Raw genomic sequence first — 7,443 nt, 5'->3', positions numbered from 1 at the left:
CCCCGGGCGCGCCCCCGCCCGCTTCCCGGCGCGCGTGCCGGCGCCAGCCCGCGCACCGGCCCGCCCTTCGCCCGGCCCCTCCTCGCCGATTGGCCGGCGGCGCCCGGGCAGGTGCCGGTGCGCGGCGGGGGCGCGGCGGGAGCTGCCGCCGCCGGTACCGCAGCAGCACCCGGTGGCGCGTCCGGCGGGGAGGGAAGGCGGTAGCGACAGCCGGCTACAGCGGCCGGTGCGGAGCGGGAGTGGAGCGGGAGTGGAGCAGCTGTGCCCGGCGGCTCCGCGCAGGTGTCCGGCCGGGGGCTGGCCAGGGGCGCTCGCAGCCCCCTCCCTGCATAAACGACGGGGTGCAGCCGGCGCCGCTGGCTCTTCCCGTCCCCCGACCGTGGGGAAGTTACTGCTCGCCTGCCATTTTGGTGCAGCCCTCGCCTCCGGCCGAGGGTGAGTACGGCCGGGGGCGCCGCCGCCCCCTCCCCGCGGGCTGGGACAGACGCTGGGCAGGGGGGACACCCGCGGGGCCGACCGGCGCTGTGAGGGGCGGGAGGCGGGCGTGTTCGTGGCAGCGCCGCGCCTGCGGGGCCGCCCGCTGCAGCGCCCCGTCGGGGGGCGGCCGGGGCTCGGCCCGCGGCGGGTCTGCCCCGCGCCGGCCTCCTGAGGCGGGTGCCGCGGCCGTTGGCGGCTGAGGGATCGCTGGCGGCCGAGGGGCCGCGGCCCTGCGCGGCGCTGGGGGGCGGGGCGGGCCGGTGTTCCGCGGAGAGTCCCTGTGCTGGCGGGGGGGGGGACGACGACACGATATTAGCCTTCTTTTAATTACCGGCTGGATGTCTGAGTAGCTTCGTAGCGTTCAGTAGACAGCGTGGTTATTTGCGCGCCGTCACTGCAGTGCTATTATTATTATTATTATTATTATTATTATTATTGTTATTGTTATTATTATTATTGTTGTAGTGTTTAGCTCTTCATCAACTTCCCTGCGTGGCGCTGCCTCTGCCGCCTTTCCGCGGGAGCATCCCGCCGCTCCACGCTTGTAATTTATGCTTCAGACTGAAGCAGCGTGCGTTTTCCTAGTATCAAGGTCAGTTTATCGTAACTGCCGAGGAAAATACCATATGGCTAGGGCTGACTTTTCTTGGGGAATCTAATTAAGTGGGAGCGTGTGTTGGTGCTGGGGTTTGTGTTGTGTTTTAGGTGAACGTGATCAAATTAGATTGCAAAATGCTTGGAGTGCACGTGCGTCCCTCCTCAAGTATGTTTGCAGGGATGTTAACTGTATCTAGCAATCTATTTTGAAAAATAGTGGATTTTGCCTTATATGTACCATTTTACTATTTTCTGTGTTTCTGGAAATGTGGGTAGCTGTCTTGCTATGGAGCCTGGAGTTTGTTACAACAGGCACAGCAAGGATTTTGGCAATAAAGGCTTCTACTCATCCTCTGACAACCCTTTCTGGAAGGCTAGAGAGAGAAAGGAGGGAAAGATAGTTTAGTTGTCATATTACCAGATATTTTTCTGGCTTTGAGGGAACTTTCATCAAGCCTAACAGGTTTTTTTTAGTTGCTTATTAATGGTGATAGCGGTTCTGTGTGAGCTGCACTGAGACGGCTGACTCTGTCCCTGCAGTTAAGTGTCAAACAGTAATAATACTTGCTGCTCACTTCTAGCTTGAGAGAGTGAACAGAGCTGTGTAAAAGGCAAAATGCGTTGTATGTAATCCCTCAAGCTGCTGCCTTATCCATCGTTACTCGGGTACCGGGTTGTATCAGAGCATATTTATTGATGCCTTATGCCCAAGTGTCCAAAAATGTACCTAGTGATTCTGTAGCCTTCCTATGGAATTTGTCAGATGACTTAGTACAATGCATATAGCAATTACAAACAGGAGAATATTGTTTTCAACAGCTGTAATACATTAGTTGCGAGTGAGAACTCCCAGACCAGAAGTCCATCCCAGTAGCCCTCACTGGGATGAGAAGTACATAAAGAAGACCACTGCCCCCTGTGACAGGACTTGCATCTTGAACCTGCTGCTGATTCAAGCAGCACAATACTGTCCTTTCAGACAGGTTAATGCTTTTTAACAGACTCTTCATCTGAACTAGTGCTCTCTAGGACTGACACAAGATCACAAAAGCAAAGCTAAAGCTTTTATCTTCCTGAGTTGTTTTCCTGCTTCCACCCTAACCTGACAAATACAGCTGGGTGTGCTGACAATTGATGGCTAAGCCAGGCTTTTGGATTATATAGGGTGTACTCAAGTGTATAAACACAGTAGGAATTCACCTTTCTTACTTAATAGTTGCAGTAAACAGAACACTTGAAGAACTTGTGCTTAAGCAAAGAAAAAAAAAAATCCTCAAACTATGCATGGGTGATGCTGAAGAAAAGCTGTATATACCAAAAGCACTATTGTTCATAAAATGTACATCTGTATGAAAATGTGACTCCTTTGTATTGCTGCCAACATTAATATGCCCTGTTGTCATCAGACTGGAAACTGTTGTTTGGCAGTGTAAACCACCTTAACCTGCCTTGGAAAGTTGGACAAGTTGAAATAAACTAGTTGAGTATAGTTCCATGAAAAACCACAGAGACAAATTTTTCTCTTTGAGAAGACGTATTCATTTGTTTGGGCAGACTAATCCAGCCTTCCCATGGAGTGCTTCTGTCACCTTCCTTTTGGGTCCAGGTAGGTTATTTACTAGACAGATTCCTAGAGATAACAAATGCTTCTGGCTCACCTGCGGACCACTGACAGCCAGCAAATAAACCAAACCCAAGCTTTTTATATTCAGAGGTTTATAGCAGCTTACTTCAAAAGAAGCTTATTGGACTTAAGGGAAGAAGAAGATTGCTATATTTCAGTGTGGAGTGGAGCACCCCATACTGTTGCTCAAAGTAGCAGAGAAACTTGACCTTCGTTTTTAGCATAAGCAGGACATTTTGTAGAAAGGCTAAATACAGTGTAATTTGGTAAGACTTTGAGCTGTGGTCTAGTTTTATGTATCTCTTTGTGAGATTCGCCAAAGACACCTGTCTTCAAACTTGATGTGAATTCACACAGACCCAAGAGGAAGACCCATTATATGTAGCTGGCACACTGGTAAGATCTGCGATTCATATGGTAAAGACTAGTGATTATGACCTACTTGCTATTTATAATAACGACTTTCAGTTGAAATGTGTTAACCCTTTTTTTAAATTTTTGGTTAACAATTCTTATAGAAAAATGCGATGCTGCATTTCTAAAAACTGCCTTTTCAGAAAATAATCATTATGTAAGATATTCTATGTCCTGAAAATAAATAAATAACACATACTACAGTAGAAAGCAGTTTAACAAATCACCTAGGAGCTTTAGTGTAGGTGAACAGAGCATAAGGATTGCATTGGCTTGCCTGGTCAAAAGCTAATATCAGCATTATTGCAATAATGAGAAATTTTTGGATCTTACGGATTGTGTTCTGGGAACAGGAACACATTGAATTTCCAAACCAATATGTATTAAATTTCAACAGCCGAGCAACCTTTTTCTTTTAATGTTATACTAACAAAAACCTGCATCTTGCAAATTTTTACTGATGCATTAGTCTGTGAGTTGGTTAAAGGAAACTAGATCTCTTGTTACTTCCTATTAGCTATACGCTTTATTTACCTGTCAATCAATTTATGAATGTAAAAGAAAAAATAATATTGGTATTTGGTGATCAGATTATTGCAGTTACTACTATACACTGGTTGCTTTAAGATAATAAAGCATTACAGTAGGAAGTTAATTTTGCATTCTTAAAGGCAAAGTACCCCTCCAAGTAAAATACCAGCTATTGAAGTGGAGGAGCAAACCGCTGTGGAGATGAATCTTCAAGATGAAATGCTTTGGGATGGCATTGTCTCAAGTTGACTCATGCTAATCAATTAAGTAGTCTTCCTGAATTGTGCTGGTGCTGGCTGGCAGGTGGGAAGGGAAACTCTAGCCCATCTGCTGCTGTAGACAAAAGCTCAAGTTCTGCTGTGCAGCAGTTCCAAAAAAAAAAATCTTTCCAGACTTTTTCTTGCAATATATGCTGCTTGTTGATGGAGAAAAATAAATGGATAAGTGACTTAATGCAGCCATAGTTTCTGAACCAAGTCTGTTTAAAGGCTGCTGAGGTAATTTACTGCAGAAAATGAGACGTAGTCTCTTCTTGTGATAGTAATCTGAAGTGCAGAGCCTTATTCAAAGGCTGTTAAAGTCCATGGCATTCCCACTGGCTTTAATGAGTCTTGAAGCCAGGTAGTAGCCTGAAATATTTGTGTTTTTTTGATAACAAAACAATTCCTTTCCCAACACCCTCAACCCGCCTCCATGCAGAATACTATGTGGCTCTGCTGTTGTAAACCAACTTTCTGTTCTTGGAGGAAGACAGTACATAATCTCTTGTTTTCCTTCTGGAAAGGAAAGAAAGCAAAACATGTTTACAACTCGAGAAGTAAATTTTCTGTTCTGATCTTGTGATAAGGAGTTTTATCTCGTCTGTAACTAATTCGAGAAGAGCCTCTCTGCTTATTAGACATTACTTCTGATACAGATGGTCATTTTAATGTGGTTTTTCCTCTCTCCTTTTTGGGCTATATGAACAGGATGTTGTGTCATGGGGAAGTCCAAATAGAAAAGCACTGGTTTGTGCCATTATAATTGATTGCCATGGCATGGATGTTCAGCATATGATTTGAGTGGTGTTGACAGAGATGCAGCTAAAGCTGTCCTGAAATACACTCTGCAACTGGAGGTATCTATTTTTCTAACCATTGTCAGCCTTGTAAGAGGTTGATTCCCTTTTTTCCCCTTAAGAGAACTGATCCCTCTGCCCCTCAGTGCTCACCCCTGGGAGTGCTTGGTGTACCTTTCTGGAAGTTATCTCGACACTTGTAACTAGCTGTCTTAAGTGCTTTGACATTTGTTTAACAGACCATGGGTTAGATTTAAGTTAAACCATAGTTCGTGAATTGGAGAAACACAAGGTTGTAAAAGCAATTGGAAGAGCTTTGAGGAGGATTCTAAAAGGTATAATCCGGTGATGTTGTTTTTCACAGTCTCAGTTGGGCTTGATCTGAAAGGCAGTGCCAAAAATTGTCCATATATTATCACTGCAAGCACCAAAATCATGGTTTGAGTCCCAAATGAGAAGAAAACAGTTCACCTCTAGAGGAAGATCAGCCTGATTATTCCACCTCCCACTTCTATTCTAATGTTTAATGATGAGGCTTCAGATTCCTGCTCCAAAGTAGTATCACAGGTCAGAAAGAGGGGAATCAATGGAGGAAGTAGTGTGGACTCAGGTTCCACGTGGTTCTACACATGATTAAGGGAACTGAACCTCCTTCATGGAAATATGTCTTCTATGTAGCTGTGGTAGGCAAAGAATACTGAAGATTATGATTTCAGTTGAGGGGGAAGTTGGTGTCTATATTATATCAAGGTCCAGAAGGCCTGTTATGATGGATACTGGAAATCTAAAAACTAGATAAGCTAATACAGAGGACCAAAACCAGGAATTTCTTGGTAAAGCTGATGTTCTTCATTAGGCTTATCGAAGAAGCATGCTATTTCATTGTACTGGTAATGCTACTTTCATCTTCAAGAGTGGGCCCTGCTACAGGGAACTACTTTAAAAATAAAGTTAAGGTACAGAGTAGTCCTAGCTAGTTTCTAAAGATGGTGGTTTTAAATTGATCAAATAATAGTTTCTGTGTGACTCAAAAAAGGCGTTTGTGCTGGCTGGATGATTCTCTAAACCTGTAAGAGGGTGAACTGCTTTGATTCCCTAGTTTAAACTAAAGGAGCTGTGAGGCTGCACCAGTTTGGATTCAAATATGAGTGAACCAGCAGTCAAAACCTGGCAGTGAAGCCGGCCTTTGAACTCCAGAAAGTGCCCGATTGCATCTTGTACTTGAATGTAATATGTTCCTTGTTTGTATAAACTTGGGTTCAGAGCTTCGGGTTTGTTTTTGGTGGGCAGAGCTCTGATTACCTCCATGTTGTGCAGTGTCAATATGAAAAAAGTAGCCAAGCTTGGGTCCAACACAGAGCCTCTTCTAAGCAGAGTGTAGGTAGGTCCCAGTGTCAACAAACTAATCCATCAACTCCCCACATGACAGATTAACCCAGCTTCTCGTTTGGTTTTCAAAGGCTTTCTATGGCTCTGGCTTGATTTCTACAACTCTGGCTCTATTTTACTTTTGGTTTATATCGCTTAACAAATGTTTTATCAAAACAATTCAAAGACAACCTGGTTCTGAAACGCTTTTTTCCATACAATGTTTGTCAACCAAATAACAGCTCATCACTAAGTCTCAGTGAAATGGGACATGTGGCATTACAGATGTGACTCTTTACTATTGTATCTCTTATGATTTTTGCTTGCTGTAACATTAATCAGGGTTAGAAGCACTTCGCAGATGTCAGAGTGAATGCAGAAAGCACAATCATGACTTTTTTTTTTTTTTAAATTTTGTTCATTTACTTGCTAATCTGTAAAATTCAGTACTTTGCAGTGGAGTTCCCTGTCAGTGGTTTGAATTAGCAGTGATTTACTATGTTAAATTTGTTTTCACACCAGGCAGCACTAGAGAATACTGCCTCTTTGTGGCAACTGCTGTGGGAAGCATTTTCTTACCTCTAAAAATAGTATGTCTGTCTCTGTCCTAGTCCTGCAGAAAGATTCTGTCAGTCAAAGGTTAGTTCCTGGATCAAACTTAAATATCACTCATCAGCATCTCCTTAGTAAGAGGGATGCAGGTTATCAATTAGTGCAACATGTGTTTTGGGGGAGAAATCCATTTTATTGTGTAGAGTATTTTAAGTATGCCTGTGGTGTGTTTGCATATTGGTTGGATTTTACATTATGGATGTTTTGGTAGCAGCCAATCCACTTAACTGTTTACTTTTGTAGTTTGCATGGGTTGATCACAATATGGCTTTCAAGTTATGATGACATTCTTAATTTATCAGAACTCTTTTGCCTATGTTATTAAAATGAAAAATTAAATTTATATGCAGATGTAAAACATGTAGTGCTTCTAGAGCTTTTGAGGTTTTACAAAAGCTTCACCTTTTCTCTCAATGTCTTCTTCCCCAGATTAAAGGTATGAATAATTGATGAGAAGTCTTAGTACCACTTTATGTAGTAGCGATGCTTTGGCATCTTGAACTTGCATGAATTATCTCGGTGGACCTATATTTTCATGGTTAGCTTGTTGATTGTTATCTGTAGGATGCTCCTCCATAGCTGTTCTTACAAATAGTGACTGTGGTGGTACTGGGGAAGGCACTTAACTTTAAAACACATGCTTGTCATGTGCTTCTCCACAGCTCACATGGTACTGGACCTTCTGTATCGTTCAGTTTCTTCAGGTTGTATAGAAAATGGAATGTTGGCATCTGAAGTAGGGATATGCACATGAATATCCTGA

The 7,443-nt window shown here is 43.6% G+C and overlaps 1 protein-coding gene across 3 annotated transcripts in view; it reads left to right on the top strand.

Moving 5' to 3' along the window:
• The first annotated feature begins 226 nt into the window (after positions 1-226).
• The window catches only part of MYRIP (myosin VIIA and Rab interacting protein), a 213,899-nt gene continuing 206,682 nt past the window's right edge, over positions 227-7,443 (top strand). For 2 of the 3 annotated variants that reach the window (XM_065628380.1, XM_065628378.1), the window contains exon 1: positions 227-435. The gene's annotated coding sequence lies outside the window, so the exon portion shown is untranslated. Of the gene's footprint in view, positions 436-1,001; positions 1,070-7,443 lie in introns of those variants that run through there. The other variant, XM_065628379.1, reaches the window with a different exon arrangement.

Source organism: Caloenas nicobarica, chromosome 2 (assembly GCF_036013445.1).
Source record: "Caloenas nicobarica isolate bCalNic1 chromosome 2, bCalNic1.hap1, whole genome shotgun sequence".
Classification (NCBI taxonomy): domain Eukaryota; kingdom Metazoa; phylum Chordata; class Aves; order Columbiformes; family Columbidae; genus Caloenas; species Caloenas nicobarica.
Note: the sequence above shows the minus strand (reverse complement) of the source record. Positions and strands in the feature narration are given on the sequence as shown.